General features: G+C 38.4%; 1 protein-coding gene across 11 annotated transcripts in view; it reads left to right on the top strand.

Annotated features, from left to right (window-relative positions):
* The window catches only part of PPARA (peroxisome proliferator activated receptor alpha), a 207920-nt gene that overhangs the window by 135615 nt on the left and 54717 nt on the right, over window positions 1–17588 (top strand). For 9 of the 11 annotated variants that reach the window (XM_030480535.1, XM_030480517.1, XM_030480522.1 and 6 more), the window contains one exon: window positions 15609–15699. The exons of the other annotated variants lie outside the window; for them this stretch is intronic. The gene's annotated coding sequence lies outside the window, so the exon portion shown is untranslated. The remainder of the gene's footprint in view (window positions 1–15608; window positions 15700–17588) is intronic. 11 annotated transcript variants of the gene reach the window in all.

Here is a 17588-nt window from a genome sequence, read left to right as displayed (position 1 = left end):
TCAAAGAGCAGTAAGAGTGAGAGGCGTATGTGCATGACCACAGCATAGAGCACACCCTTCTCAGCTAAGGATGGATCCTTGGAAGGACAGCTTCTAATTTTATGAAGGGACTTTTTCACTTGAAATTTAAAGTTGTAAAAGGCTTTTCGTATGGTAAGGAGCACTGGCTCAAAAGAGTTTCAGCAAGAAGCTGCCACAGTACTAAACTTGCTTTCATTTAGATGGTTTACTCTTTGATATGCTTACTTTGCATTAAGTGACGTGGCTTAAAGTGAACATTGTGGTATTAAACATGGTTAAGATAAATCTCAAAGCTGCTGTATTTTTGTGGGTCCCCCACTTTGGCCAGACGTAGGCTTCCAGCTGAAAGCAGTCTTGAGTTGATAGCAGACTTTCCTAGGGGTAAATAATTCGCTTGCTAGTTTGTAATTTTTGCATTATGTTTCACTACCTTTATAATATAATGTACTTGGCTTATGCAAGAGTCCTGAAGATGTTCCTCAAATTCTGTTCTTTCTGTTAGGAGTCTCTTGCCTATGCATTTGATTTGTGTGCTCAATTATAACCACTCCAGTGGGACATGTAACTCAGATTTTACCATAAAATGAGAGGATAAAGTCATAGCTTCAACTGTTTGGCACTTCTTGCTGGGCTGTGTTATGCATGTTTAAATAAAGGTCAAAATACTGCACCACCATACAAAATGGCACATGATGTTTTTATCTGTAGAACAGGGATAATACTGTACTTAATGCTTATGCATGTACTTGATGCTTGGTACATAATGCTTATGTGCCAAGACTTGCTACAAGTTTAAGGGCACAAAATCTGAAGTTTTTATGACTTACTGCAAGTTTAATGGCATAAAACCTAAAGTTTTTATTTCTCATGACTAGGATATTTTGTAACAACTGTCAGATACTGGTTAACTCTCAAACAGTAGCCGAGGAGACTGAATCTTTTACACTTGCTGTCGCTTTATATTTAACAGTTTCGGATGAACACAGCCTCTTGTTTCCTACCCAACCAAAGACTCAAATGTAGACCATGCTGCTGATAAAGTAATAATAGAAGCCACTGATCAGTTCTAAACTTTGAAAATGTTCATTCTTTTTCTCGTGCCAGATCTAGATCCAGTTTCTATATGTGGAAAACCCCAAAAACTCCTAAATATAGCTTTAGTTTTCTACTTCATAGCTACAAGCAGAAAATACTCATGAATCAGTAACAAAGGCCTGTAAACACTCTTCAGGCTCTATAGAGTACTTAATCTCAACCAGGGGCTGTAGTAAACCACAATTCCCTAGCTGCAATAAATGCTACAGACTCCAGAGCCAAGCAAAAGGTTTAATTAAAAGCAAACTGATATTTATAAATTTGCTGATGCAATCTCTCACTCTTGCATCTGAAATATATATAGGCCTCTTCCTAGAGACACTGGATGATTTAGACTTCAATTTCACTTAAGAAGCCTTTCAACTAATAACATCCAGCAAGTGTCTGTGCACACTCTGCATAAAAAGTTTCTGTTAGCTAAACACATTGATCTCCCATTGCTTTACATGCCTAGTATATCAGCTGTTGAGTTATTTGCCTAATTGAAGAGACATTTCCCTGTGCTCTAAATAGCCAGGCATCGCTGAACTTTTAGCAGGAACTACATTTGACAGCTAATGGATATGACAGCACTAATGCAATAGATTATATTTTGGCTTTAAGTAGCTTGGCAGCTTCGGGGAAATGTCTCACTGATGCTTTAGAACCAGATGAGCTCTGCTCATGTTAGCAATGTTTGACACACTGTTCTATAAACATTTAATGAAATGCAGTTTCCTGTTGATTTGTGTCCTAAGTCTATCCTAGCACTTCAGCCTGAGCTGGCCGCTTCTCCCTCTGCACCCCTGTGCACTGTAGCGGTTTGCTGGATGTGATGTTGTAAGCCCCACAGCTAATTTACAGGAAAGTCTGGGTTAGATGGTACCTCTGGAGATCATGTGGTCGAAACTGCTATTGAAAACAGCTTCTGACACTGTATGCAATAAACAGTCCTAACTAGTTCTCAAAAGTTGGAGGTCATGTATACTGGGGACCAAATCACCATGCCTTATATCTTTGATCAAAAATTAATCTATTAATCCTATTTTATTTACAGTGGTCTTTGATTTACATCCATATAGTATTTTGGCTGTTATGAACTCTATTGATGTATTGCTAAATGATGGACTCTTCATAGCCAAAACTTTTCCTGCATTCTTGTGTCTGTTGCTGATGTATACCCAGCTGGATCAATAGAGAGAAATCTTGCATCCATAGCTGTATCAGGAGACCTCCAGAATATTATTGCATTAGGAATATACTAATCAGCTACTGTTAAACCAAAAGAGACAACTACATTTTGTATTGAGAGGAGGCTTTTAAAACAAAAACAATAAACCCCATCACAAACCAAAACCATTAGTATACCTGTTCATTAACTGAAGCTCTGTTTACTGCAATAGCGACCACACAAATCAAAGCAAAGGAAGAGACAGCCTACAGATGAAAGATTTATCTTTACTGGCGCTTCAAGTTTGTTTTCATACGGAATAGTAAAATTCCAAAAGTGTGGATTAAAAGAATAAAAGGCTTCATCTTAAAACATCTAAAACTCAGCTTGGAAATACAGAATGAACTTCTTTCTGTACCAAAACAAGTTCAGAACCATAGACTGACTCATCCCTGTTTGAAGATACTAATCCAAAGATGAGACCTCAAAACAACCAAAGCAAACAAACAAATAAAAAAACCCTGAATAGCAATCGTTTCATCAAAACATGGGCATTAAAGCAAATTTTGCCCCTTTCGTCTTACTTGTTTTGCCTATTTCATCTCTTTTATGGCAGTTGTCCTGCCATGAACAATGATGTGGCATGGAGACTAAAGCATGGAGAAATGAGTCAAGATCATATAACAAGAAATTCTGTTGTACTATGCTGTAAAATACAAAATCTAATAGAAATTTTTTAAATTGAAATAAAAAAATTAAAAATCTACCTCTCTCTTCCTACATTCCTACCATGATTGAACAGTAGAGTCAATGTATTGAAGCCCTTTAGTTAGTTAGTTATTTTAAGTTTACATTATCTAACATAACCTAACTACATAACAAGAGTTCCTGAAGAGCAGAATAAGGTCTGGGTATGCACTAATGGATTAATAATCCATTAATCCAATAATTAATGTTCTGAAACGTGTCCAGCTTGATGCTAAATCAAATGTTAAGTGGACTAAAAGTACTGCAAGCCAAGATAAGATTGAAAGCCAATATGATGATACTTGTCTGCTTTCTCCTAAAGGAGGAGGGAATATAGAAAACGGAAAATTAGAAGCATGAGGAAGGGAGGTTGTAGGGAGTTACCCAAGCAGTGACGAAAATGCAACCGAGATTGCGTGTGTGCAACATGATCAGGATGGGAAAATAATTAGTTGAACTGGGAGGATGCCAGAAGGAACCTGTAGTAGAAGAAGTTGGCTTAGTCAGGAGATAGAAATCTGATGCTGGAGACAGTCTGAAGTTGAGCCTGATCAATTGGATTTGAGTTTGTCAAAATGCACATTTCTCCTGCTCAACAGGACATCATCTAGTGAATGGAGTATACATTAGCTTAAAATACCTTCCTTAGAGTTGGTCTTCAAACCAAGAGCTTGTCTCAAACAATATCTGAACTCTTGAGTGTGTGAGATTCTGCAAGCCAAGCAAGAGCCAGAAGGATCTCCTGCAATTCAATATTCAGCAGCTGTTGGAGCTTTTAAGTTCCTAATATGCAAAGGGAGTCACGGAAAAAAGAGTCAGGGGAAAAGAGATTTTAGAAGCACTGTTACTGATTTGCAGGTGTAAATGTCCACTGAAGATTGAAGAATGGGGGAACTGGTAGAGAGGGCTTGGAGAGACACAGGGAAGCTGCTGAGAAAGGTAATGTTTCAACACTGTCAAAATTGGCACTATGTGTATTGAAGACGGCAAGGATGAAAAATGAGATACTGGATTAACATAGCACATTAAGTTGAAATAAACCAGCTCTGAAGAGAGGCTGGAGAAAAATCAGACTGGGGCATCAGTGATCACAGCAGGGATGTGGAAATATTATATCTGCAGACGCATCAGAAATATAAAGTCTCTTCAACTTCCAGACACTGGGAATCTGGGTTAGAGCTTCAGCTGCTAGACTCGTCTGAGATTCTGGGAGATGCACGTGAAGCTCCCTGGCAAAAGACAGAAACTGAACCACCTGAAATACCAGGAAATCTTATTTAAGAAAATCCATAAAGAAGCAGTAGAAATTATAAGGAAAAACATTGAAACTTTAGTTATGGCTTACAACCCCCCAATATGAACCTGTCTTAACATCTTCCTTCTTCCCTTGGTACATATTCAACATGTTTTCCATGTACAATATTGCCTTTATACAAAGTTTCAACCCTTTTGCAGCACGTGTTACAGACTTAATATAAAGCTGCTCTTTGAAAGAAGAGTTACTTTCCCTTTTGGCACTTCTAAATATTTCTGTTTCAACTTTGCGCTCCTCTCCCACCAAAATCTGAGTTGCAGAGCTGCTTTCTTCACTCCCCGGTGGAGGCCTATTTGTATTGGCTTTGATGTAAGCAGAAAGCTGCTTGGTTTAATTTTAACTTTTCAGGGGAAGAGTTTATTCACAAATGAATTACACAGCATGAAACCTTGAAAGCTGCAGTTAGATGCTTATGGAAAAAATGAATAATGAGTTTGGCTGGGAAAAATGTCACAGAACTGATGTTCTCATCTAAAAAGACAATGCGCTTTCATGAAGAGAGAGTGGGCAAAATGGAAAAGACAGGCTTCGACACTGAGAAGGAAGGGGCTGCAGAATGGTATTTGGTGTGCCTGTTAGGTGAATGACAGAAATGCTGCACAGGGAAAACAAAAATTCCTGATTTCCAAATAGCACATCCAGAATGTAGTCTGCTGAACTGGCCACCTTGCTTCTGGGATGATGACCAATGTGCTGCACAGTAGCATGATACTGAACACCTTGTAAACATTACAGTTAATTTTTGTCGTATCTTTTAGCTTTCTGTGGTGGATTGCACACCAACAGAGTGCATCATATTTTAGAGCAGTAATGAATTGTTATGCTTGTGTTATGCCCAACATATGTTGGCCAGCTCCTACAAGTAGTATGTCTTTGACTCTTAGGAAGCCCCAAACCTCACTGAAACTTGTAGACACCACAGCATCTTTCATTCATTTCATTTCTGGAAAGCTGCAGTAGTAGACGCTACCATGCCCATTGCAAATCAGCATGGCAGTATTCAGGTGGGTTGTGAACTGAAGCCTCACGAATAGACCTCCTGCCTTGGAGAGCAGACATGGAAGCCAGGTCCTTATTTTGGTGGAGTTGAGTGTGTCCAAGATAAAAGCCACAACCAGAGAGGTGTTCTGGGGAAAACAGTACTTTGTGCGCATTCTTTGTAAATAAGCAGGTTTCTATTAAACAAATAAATAAGTGCAGGTTGTATCTTTATCAGTTAGTCTTCCCAGTAGAAATAACATTTAAGTTTGAAAGCTGATGAAGTGCTGGGGTTAAAGAGAATAAACTCTGACAGTCTCAGAAAAAACCAAAAAATATCAAAATAATCTTAAATGAGAGCTAGATGTTTTCTAAAAATACTTAAAGCAACAGCAGAGAATTTCCCAAGATGAGCTTACAGGTGACACAGGAGTGAGGAGATAAAGCCCTTCGGGCAGCTACACAATGTCTGGGCAAATAAGGAAGCCCAGCTGCAGTGCTGCCAGTTCAGAAAGACAAGATGGATAGACAAAGCGACCAGCCAGATGGTTGTCACTGATCAGAAAATGTCCTAAGAAGTATAGAAGAACAAAAAATCTTGACTGCTTTGGCTCATAGTGGCAGAGAGAAACTGCAGCAGCAAGGAACTTGTAAAAGGAAATGAAAAGATTGACAAGAAATTAAAAGCTGTCAAGATTCTATGATTCTATGATTCCATGATGTGGAGCCATGGGTCCTTCCAGTATTTCAAATTGTCTTTTACTTTGGATATAGATGCTAGCATTTATAGACAAAAAAAAGTGCCATAAGAGAGAGTGGGAGTTTATTGCTATAAAAGTCTAAATTTTCTAGGGAAACAGCATCAGTCAAAACTCTGTAGAATGATTCTGCTGCTTCTGGTTTGGGAATAATAAAGTAGAGTAGACTTAAACTGTAAAGAGTTGGAGAGGGGTTAGGAAGGATGGAAGCAATTGCTTTACCTTAAAATAACTAGAAAAGGCAAATATTAGCTGTAGAGGAAAGTGCCTTCTTTCAGTACGTACGTAAAAACCTTCCCTGAAGTTATAATCCCTGTCTCTCTATCTGCCAGATCTTCTCCATAAAGGAAAACTCAGCAGCTGTTTGAGCACCGCAGGTGTATGAAAAATGTCACCAATTTTATATTGGGTGATTATTCCAAAATCATTCCATAAAGTCACTGTAATTAAACTCATCAATGCTCTAAATGCCTGGGATGAGTAGGAGTACTGATGCCAGATAACATCCAAGAAGAAGGATGAAGACATTGCCTTTCTGTGCCTGCAAAGCCCAGCCCCAAATCACCAGGTCGTGGTGGGAGAAGCTTCTGTGGCTGGTTACCACATACAACATTTTTACTCTCTCTTACAGGGTTTAGAGCAACAGGCAATGATGAATAAGTTTTAATTAGAGGCACTGATGAAGAGCAATCGCATTAAAACTGAATCTTACAATGAAAAATAGTATAACATCTCCATGGGTCACAAGAAAATGTGGAAGAAAGTGCAACTTATGGAAGCAGCAATAATGTGTCAGCTTTTTCTGGGAGGGCTGCAAAGACATTTAAATCAGTAATGCAAACAACAAGGACAGTATAATTAATTTGCTTAATAGACACCACAAAGCAACCCAAGATACGCAAACAAGAGAGCTCGATGTGGTGCAAGGACAGAGATTTGACAGCCTGTGCAGTAAGATGAGTCTCTCGCATTGTGGTGGGGATTTTTTTGTGTGTATTGCTGTGCTTGGAGGAGGTTCTCAGAAGTGACTAAATCAAAGCATTAGGAAATAAGTACGATTATAGAACAGGGTTAGTAATCAACTGCAATTAGCTACAGTGAGGGAAGCAGTGTATGTGCCAGGCATTGGCCTTCAGAAGAGTGCATAGACTGCAAGAAGGGGTGGGTTTCTGCTGGAGGAGCTGTAGCCATGGTCTTAGCGAGGCATGAGGTTGTTTTGTCAGACTGCACAAGGGGAAACCCGTGGTGTAGGCACCTGGCAAAAGGACTGCTTACCTCTTGGTCCCATCTGAGATTCCGAGGACTTCGCTGAGACATAGGTATGATTCCAACCACAGGCTGGCCAAGCACACTTGTATGTATTTTACCCACCACACAGATGTTTGGGTCTGCCAGTGACACAAGAGCTCGAAATCCTCTGGACTCATGGCCCTCAGCTGATGCTGTCACCTCTACGTGCTGCATCACCTCTCTTTCTCCATCCCTGAAAAAAACAGAACCAAATACACCCACAGCTGCAAGGATTTCTCAATGTCACTCTGCCAGTAACACACAAGGAGCATCCTCATCCACCACAAATCATGCTCGAACTAACATAAATATTTGTTAATCTAGGGCCCTTTTAAAGCTGTGTTACAGCTTTACCTGTAATTCTCATTAGGCAATGCTGCAGATTTTATCTGCAGTAACATCTAAACCAGTTGTTTTTCTGGAACATCTGTGTTCAGCTGGAGGAGGAGGGAGGGAGGCAAGTAATCTTACTGATACAACCATGCAGCTAAAGCACATTTCTGCCTCTGAAAGTTAGAGAAATGACAGCCTCTGCCAGCCCATGACCTCTGGATTGGCGGGTATGGACTTCATCATGTGGAGCAGTTAGCTACAAATTAATAGGAAGAAATCATTTTTTGTCCTGTGAACCACGATAGCCACAGAATTACACCATTATTTCTTTCTTCAACTACTTCTCTGGTTCAGTTCCAGTTCAGCTCTGCCTCAGCATCATCCCAGACAGGCTGAATACAAATTTCAGCTGAACCAAAATATCTGCTGGTTCAATGCCTCTTTTTTGTTCTGATACACATATTATCTAGGAATCAGAACACAATTAAGATTGATGAGCATGAAAATTATTTTCTGACTTTTTGTGACTCTCATCGTTGCATCTGTTCCAGACTCTGCATGGCTATTGGAGCAAGAATGAGGGATGATTAGAATATATATTTTACATAAGCATGATACAACATCAGAAAGACACTAAACAACCCCTGCAAGCACTACTTGCAAACATGGGAGAGAAATATTACTAATATCAGAAGCCTATATAGAGACACGAGTAGATGCTATCAACTTTCGATGTTTGGAATCCCAAACTGGACTGAAACTCTGTGTCTCGAACCTCCCTCTACCAAGGTCGGAATTAATTTTGAACTTCCAAGATGAGATGAACCCCAATTTCAACTTACAGAAAATAAATCTAATCTTTCAACCAGCTTTCTGACATGTCAACAACACTGGGAACAGATAATCAATTACTAAAACATGTAACGAAGTGTCTTTTAAACTGAAAGAGGCCAACTTGTATTTGCTTAAGGATCATTATACAATGTTGCAGCACTAGACCATCTATAATTTGAACACTGTGTTTCTAAATGAAATCATTTTGAAGCGCTCACTTTTCATATGCATGTTTGGTGCAAGATAAAATGAACTGTAATGTTGATTTCCTCTCAGCTGTCTCTCTGTATATATACATATAGACACACATATGTACATATAGACACAGTGGAGCATCAATTCTTGGCGTATTAATGAAATGCTGAAGTTGTAATATCTTATATATGTAAATTTGACCACTAAGTCTACAGCAGAGAATCTCTTTCCATAACATTTCTTGGCATTTAATGCTACTTGCAAAGTTAGTAACTAAATGTTCACAGAATACTGTGGTGAAAAGGTAGATGTTATTACTACTGTTATTAACGTGTTATTTCTTATACAGTGCAACAAGGCAGAAAGAGTTCAGTTCAACTGGCCTGTGTTATAGCTGTCACAGCATAGAGAGAGATGACCCAAAATTCTTTCCCTCTTCCCCATCCTTTCAACCTTGGAACCTTTCTGCATACAGCAATATTTAGCAAAGACTATGATTTTGTGCTATCATCTGGCTCCGGGGTCTCTTACACTATCAGCACAGGAAGCATCTCACTGGACTGAGAAAAAAAATAGCCAGCAGTGCCAGGATATTTGTGGCGTATATCGTTATGTGAAGCATCGCTGTTACTTTGGGTGGACTGCAGAGTATTTTGGACTTAGGTAAATTACAACCATGAACTTTTTGTGTGCCAACTAAAACAGCACAAAAATATATTCCCTCCGCACCTCACAGTTGCAAGGCTTTCACAGGAGAAAACGCAGCCATCTAACTATAAATAGAAACTTAACTAAAATTAGATAGAACTGGCAGGCCCTCGTCTATGAATGGGAGCACTGTTAATATGCTCGTCAGGTACTGGAAGGGCTCCAAATCTGACAAGGCATGCTATGGCGCAAACGGTCTGTGCCTGGAAAAAAGAGCAGAAATGGCTGAATGAATAGGGCCACGGATGTTTTCATAACTGGATAATAATGTCAGAGACTGCCTGACAGTGCTGATTCAATTTAAAGGGAGTAGTGCAAGTAGTGATAGTTCTCCATGTTCCTTATTGCATTGTTTTATGTATGCTAATGGAAAATGCCGTCAAATCTAATGAATAATGAAATGTGGGAAATAATTTAGGTGAAAATCAATACCAAGATACTCATTGAAGTTAAACTAAGCTGGGTGAGAGTGTAAATTTAAAATACATAACTTGTTTTGGATGTTTTTGTTCAGAAATGGTTAAGGCTTCTCTACACTCATAGATGGTGAAGTTATTGAACAGTGACTGAAATATGAATTGACAGTACACAAGTTGCTCAGTACTAATCTGCTGCCTGTTCCTCTGCTATAGAAATACCAAAAATGCTGTTTGGCTATCTCCAGTTCAAAATATACCCTATAGGATAGCAAGTGCCATTATGGTCACAAAATGGTAGAAAAGCTTCAACTGCTCAGATGATATACACTGACCTTCTTTCTACACGTAGCACCATTGAAATACAACCATTCTGCACCTGCTATCAATCAGCCCACACTTCCACATATAGCGCTTTTTTCCCCTAAAAAAATTAAGTTACCTCATAGAAAGGCAGCTGGAGGGCATGCTGTATTTCCATAAGGGAAGTCAGAGCAAAGTAGCTGATGAATTGTGAATTTACACCGAGCTTATTATACAGCGTCTCTTCCATGTTGATAAACCATTACTTCTGTTCAGTTTAATTCACTTTGAGCGTGAATTAAGTTAAGATAATTACGGCCAGCTGACTCCTAAATGAGTGTCCATGGAGAAATTATATAAGCTTGAGTTATATTCACTTTAAATTCACATCTTTTTTGGTTAATTCATCTTGACATCTAGTGTAGGACAAGACATTGGGTATCTTGGGCTTGTGCCAAAGCACCTTGAAGATCGGGAAAGAGATTTTGAATTAGTCTCAACAGTCAGAAATTAGAATGAATCTCTAAGGTCCCTTCCAACCCAAACCATTCTGTGATTCTATGTTCTATGATAAAAGGATGTCTAAATTTAACTATGATAATTTAACTTTTTAATGAGAAACATTAGAATTAAACAACATAGTACTTGGTTATACCCTTCTCAAATCAGTGCTTGTCAGCCATAAGGAAAACACAAATTTTGCTTTTTGGAAAACCTCTTTTTGGAAGACTATGCACACGCTTCTTAAACATAGTAGTAAACTCTGAAGATTCAAGAATAAAAGTTTCAGAAACAAAAATATGCCAGATTCTGAACCAGGACCTTGATAGAAAAGATAATTAAAAATTAAAAAGGAACTAATGAAAATTAAGGCTCCACTTCACAATTCCAGCTTCTTCTATAACCACTTTTTCCCCCCTTTCCAAGTCCCTCGTTTCTTCCACATCAAGTATGCTCTACAGTTATTCGTGAGATAGCTGCCACTAGAGGTCAGATATTTATCATTCTCTTTAGAGTCTTTAATTACCATTAGTGCTGTACAGTTTGAAAATAACACCACTGCAAACTGCCTTATGTATTTACAAGTAGACCTAAATACAAATTCGAATTGAGAACAAAGATGAATTGTGACTTTACACCAAGCCTATGTGTTCTTTAGAAATCAGAACACTTAAAATTTAATTAGAATTTCATGTAAGAAATTTGTAGGTTTGAGTGTGCAATGTACAAAGATGAACCTTCCCAATATGCAACAAAACATTCATGGATTTGAGTTATTGTTGTATCAAAAATAATAGAGAAGCTATAGTTTGCATAAAATAATTGTTTGGTGCAGTACTTGCCCTTTTTGTACAGCCTCTTTTTACAGTAATTTGTACCAGCCCTAAGTAGAAGAATATGCTTCTCATTTGATGATGGATACTCCTGTTCCTTGCATTTAGACTGAGTTCTGGTAGGTGAACAGTGACATGATGTGGACCTAGCAACAGAGACCCCACAGTTTGACTTAAACCAAAGTTGCAGGGGGATATTAGATTCAAACAAATCAAGTCATCAGGAATTACGTAAAAATTGGCAATTGGATAGTCAAAAGCAACACAGATCAATGTTTGCTTAGTGATATGGTCTCTTACCACTGCAAAAGTGAGTAGCCAGCTAGGCAGGCAGCATGAGTATAGGAACAAATCAGCCATTTTACCCTAAAATTATGGATGCTGGAGAAGCACTGTTCAGTATAGGCCTGAAAACAAAGGATACAGAGCTAAAGGGACTAGGGGAGAGGAGGTGGCCAGCCGATGTTCCCATCGCACAAAACGCATGGGAAATCGGGCTTTGTTTGTTTTCTGGCACACATACAACGTGTGTATGTATGGAAATAGTTCTACTAAAGTAAGTCCTTAATTTTTCCAACTTGTTCCCAAACTTTTTATTAACTACGCAATCAGTAAATACTACCTTGTATAAAAATACAAAGAATGCAAAAGTTTATTGGGTTTGGTCTTTCACAGTGAATGCAGCTAATATTCATACAGACTAACACAAGTAGAACAACAATTCCAGGTCCAAATGTATCATCTTTTCACAGATTATGAATACTTCATTGTTTTATACAGGATAAATATTATATAATGATTTGCTGAGCAAGGCTCAGAAGCGCCTATGAAAAATCAAGAGCTTAATTCATTAAAATAAGCTGCTATTTAAATCAATTAACTAAATCAGCATGAGGCAGCGACATCACTGCAATTGTATCTAGCACTGCAGAACTCCACCTGTGCTGTTGCTCTCCAAACACCTCATCTCCATAGGAATACTCATTAAATGATCTTATGGTGATGCCTTCTATAGGCCAATGGCATGCGATAGCCTGTGCAACAGGTATTTAGTAAGCAGACTGACAGTCACTTGAAAACACCACGAGATTGCATCCAACTGATTAATGATGATTCTTAAGGACCAATACAGCTCAGCAGAAGGAAACTCCCCACTTAGCCTTCTCTTTCATGAAACTGTTCTCATAACATGCCTCTGTTCCATAGATCTAAGCAAGGATCTGCCATCCTTCCTTACGTAAATGAAACAGCTGGGTTCAATGTTTTGTCAGAAACCATTAAGTAGCAAAAAAAGAGCTGTACGCTCTCTGGATGCAGCCTTTGGATGTGTGCTAACCAGCCCCAAGCATCGCTGCCATTCCAGAACTTTAAACTTCTGGTTTTGCTAGCTTTGCACTGGAGACATTTCTCCCCAGAAAAAAACTGGAGAGAATCCAGCTTCTCTTTAAAATGTCAAATATGCAGAATATGTTGTGTTAAATGCACAGAGAGCATCTTCAAAGCTTACTCTTTCCTTCACTACCTCTTTTAGGAGGCAGTAAATTTTCTTACAAAGATTTATGTGGTGGGAACTGCAATCATGACATATGTCCCAGAGCAGAGTCTTTTATTCTCTGTCATCACTATGTTTTAAATATATGAAATATTTTTTACGAAATACTTACTTTGAATTTGTGATTTAATCTGTACCTTGATGCAAAATTTCAGGGGACCTTTGGTGTAATGTTTTAGAACCCTGACAGGCTGAGGGGTGTTACAAATTTCATCATTGAAAAACTCATAGCATGGAAGTTCCAAATTTCAGAGAGATTCAATTTATTATCAAGTAGATAAACAAAATAATTGATTGAACAAGCCAGCTTTTAAAGGGCCTTACTCTATTCTCAAGGCAGTTGCCCTCTTCTCTTCCCTAGATTTTCTCCTGACCTGTGTTCATTTTGATTAATAGAGAATCAAACTCCAGAACAGTGAAAGACATTGAAATTACTATGGAAAGCCATAGGCCACAAATCAAACCAAACGTTTATCATTTTCAAGACCATAATTCCAAAAATTGCACTTTTCTTCTCAGAAATGCAGACCACTGAAGAATTGATCTGTAAACCCACTTTATAGATATGTGTATGTATCTATATAAATATATATATATTTATAAACTTCATCACCTCAGGGCTGGGTGATGAAGGGCAGCACAGGGAAGCTCTGCAATACATTGTTTTGGTTACCAGTAGTTAAAAGCTAAACCTGTAATCATGCTGTTAGCTGTCATAACACAAGGGAACATACAAAAGCAGAATTCCATTTCTTTTGATGGCTCGAGTCTCTTCTAAGTTACCTGATTATATTTCAAAACTTGCTTTTCACTCAGTAAAAGGATTCCTGTCACTTCGCTAGTGTTTTAGAGTGAAGACAAAAGCATTCGAAGAGCAAAAAAGACAAGGTCCACCACAATTATTTGGTTCACTACTGCACCTATAGGCAAGTCTGGCTTTTCTTTTTGAACTTTCCATGGAGCTGTGCTCTTAGAAGAAACAACACAGTAAATATTCAGAGAACCTTGATATTCACCAAATCTCTTCAATGAGTGAGCTTTAGAGACAGCTGTAAAATCAACTGTATTCACAGGCAACTTGTGAATTTTGTTAGAGATTTTAAGCCTTTTTCATTAAAAAAGAAAAAAAAAGGCCACCTGGAGTTGGTAATGTCCTGGAGTTACAGTTCCAGAAAGGAATGTAAGAGTGGCTTTTAAATTGCAGAAATGGAAGCAAGACATCAAGCTCACATGGCTCCAACTTCAGTGCCTAAACACGGGGAGACTGCACCCTGAATTTCTTTGTGTTGGGGCATGTTAGCCTCCCTTCTCATCCACAGACAGATATGTTCTTTTTTTCTTCTAAGGTTTATGATTCAGGAAAGTGCACTGTAAGTTCAGAACATCTGTCAGGATCTGGCCTAATAAGGAAAACTCCATAATCCATCAGAGATGTATTCTTGCTTTTTTTTTCTGCTATAAAAGTCTCTCAGATGATTTCAGAAGAATGGATAAAAATCACAAAGCTTGGAGAACCAGTCAGACGGATCAGGAATAGGGAAGAGCTGTATTTATTTGGGTTGGGGGGTGGGTTTTGGAGAGGTTTTTTGCTAGTAGAAGTGTCTTTTTGTCTTTGTTTAAAGGACAAATGGATATTCTTATAAGCAGTGGGATGGGAAAAAGGGTGCAAGTTGCTTTATGTCTGGGTCGTTTCTAGTCTCTCCACCTAGTTTTTAACATGGCTTGATGGAATGTAATCACTGGTACAAAAGTCCACAGTTACTCAATGTCCGTTTACTTCATGCAAACATTTTTGTTATGATAGAATCATTATTTTAGAGGATGGCACAATTGTCCTGTTACTATTTTAAACCAGCTGCTGGTAATACAAAACTATTCACAGAGCACCATAGAACACTACTTTATAGTTAGCTAAAACTGGATTTAGGGTTTACTTTAGTGACTTTGATGACTAAGTTGCTCAGATTCTGTTGCCTGTGCCATAAAGCTTTGTCCACTTCTGAGAACATTCTCAGAAGAGGGTCCTGCAACATTTTGTTCCAAACAGAGAGTAATTTAAGCAGAAAATATTTCATTTTTAGGTTTAAATAGTTTCCAGGAGGGTATTCTTTGTTATTGGTAGAGACAAAATCTGATTATGTATTGCTTATTACTATTATATTATGGGAAGTCACCTATCTGAGTTTTTATAATGCTGTAAGACAAATGCACGAACAAGTATTTGTAAATGAGAGAAAACTGGTACTATTAAATCTGAAAGTCATGGCGTGCTTTCCAGCAAATCTGAATATAATTTTGGTAGGTGGACACTCCATTTCATGTAGATGGTGCTTGCAGAAAAGTCATGTAAATATGTTGAACGTTAAAAGTCATTCTAAAATATGACCTGTTATACCAAACTCCAGCTATTTGTTGTCAGGCCTGAAATCTTGACAATACTTACTGTGAAGAGTTTTTAATGTTTGGGGTTTTTTTAATAGTAATTTTTCCCAGCTTCAGAAGCACCTTGGTATATCCTGCTCTGTTAGAGCAAGAAATGCTTATCTTCATGGCCAACTTTTCCACCTGTTTCTTTACAGCATGAACATCTTCTCTGTATCCCCTACGGATCTGCTTGGACTTCAGTGTGCATCATCTCATGTGAGGTCCAAGGATGTTTTTTGCCTTGAGGTAAACACAAAAGGTGTTTTATTTCCATACATACAGTCCTTGTAAAACCTGCAATAAATAAGTTCACTTTGGCTAATACTTAGAGGAATGGCTTGAACAGCTTGTGAGTACATCCTGTCAGCATTCTTGATGAGCTCTGCTGTCTTCTGCAGGCTTGAATTCTTAAAAGCAATTTTAAGATGATGACTATACACTGACTATACATTTCTGAGTATGAGCAGTGCAAGGTTTCTGTGCATGCTGGCACATAGCTAACTTTGTTCACACTAAATGATTGCACTTTGTAAAGCTAAGCTAATAATAAGAAGTTATTATTCTTTTTTTTTTTCCTGAAAAACAATACTTTTAAAATCCATTTAATGCGAGAAAGGTTAGTATAAAGCAATGTGTTCTCTGCTTCTGCCTTTATCTCTCTATAAGTTTTGGCACATATTTTAGAGGCATGTCAGTAAAAGTTGAATATATACAAGAAATATATGCATCCATATATGTTACCTCTGAGACAGGGATTATAATGTTGTCTTTGTTATGCATGAAAACTGACCTCCAATCAGCTGTCTTGCAGGCTGTAGTTTTGCTGTGTTGACCACTCACATGTTTTGGTAATGATATAAGAGGAAGACAAGAATGTAATTTTGATGTTTGTTGGGGTTTTTTTCACTCTTCAACACCAGTGAATGTGGCAGGGCAAAAATAATCACAATTTTATCTCACAGACCCGGCCCCAAAAAAGAGATAAAACCTGCTCACAGGTTATGGGATGGACAGGTTGCATAGTACTAATAGAGACAAAATGGCAGAAGTCTCGATAGCTGCCCTGCCTGCAAGCTCCACACAAAGTTCTTCACTGTCAACAAAGTACTAATGGAAGATCTCAATTTCTTCCCTCCATGATGTCTCTGCGTCTGGTACATCTCAGCAATCCGTTATTTTCCTTTTTTATATACCAGCTTCCAACTCTTGAGCCTCAGCCTGAATACCACCCACAAAAATCAATGAAGCATGCCAAGTCCAAAGTAGTGTTAACAAAACATGTGCCACGTCAAGCTTTCATCATGACTTTTATTGTGACCTTTGTGTTCCCCTGCTCTTCCTGGGTGTCATTTCCTACTGTATCACAATCTTCTCCGGGAGGAGCTGTCCCTTTATTTGCTGTAAAGCACTCTGCTCTCCCGTGATGATTAAAAAATAACAGCAGTGGGTTACAGTATGCACGGCATGAAGGACGTGGCTGCCAAGAACCAAGGCTTGATCCTCGTGTTCCACAAAAAGAACGGCTCAGTGTATTTAGCATGTTGCTCCAAGTGACTAATTCAGTGAATAAAGGTTTGGGTTTTGTGGGGGTTTTTTGATAAGGCACATAAATATTTTTTTAAAGAAACTTTTACTTCTGCTGGAGGAACAAAGCCTTGGAATTGAATTACCTAATAATTCTCACTGGTCCTATGCTGACTTGTGATCAGGAATGGAAAACTATATAAGGTAGCAGACTACTGTATCAAACATATTTGCTCAGTAATCTTTTTGGTATACAGGAGCTTATCAGAAACCTCCTGTCAGGTACTGGTGCTCTAGGTACAGCCTGTTTTTTCTCACTGGAATGATATCCAGTTCAGCTATCCAAATTCAGAAACCTTCAAACAGATGTATATTGCAAGAAACATTCGCATAGATTTTCATACATTTGTATTATCAAACATCTTTTTCAGTGTGGGCTTTGCCCCTTTGCTATGGAGTAACTTTACCTGGAAGCTATTTAGTCATGAGCCCTGCTGGACTTGGGCCCATTGGTCACTATTTAACTTATTTACGGAAGACGAAAGCAGGGCCAAGAAATTAGCAGCCAAATCTAAAACTGATATCAAAGTACATTCTCCAGTAGTACAATA

Source organism: Strigops habroptila, chromosome 3 (genome assembly GCF_004027225.2).
Source record: "Strigops habroptila isolate Jane chromosome 3, bStrHab1.2.pri, whole genome shotgun sequence".
NCBI lineage: Eukaryota > Metazoa > Chordata > Aves > Psittaciformes > Psittacidae > Strigops > Strigops habroptila.
This window is presented reverse-complemented; position numbering and strand designations above follow the sequence as displayed.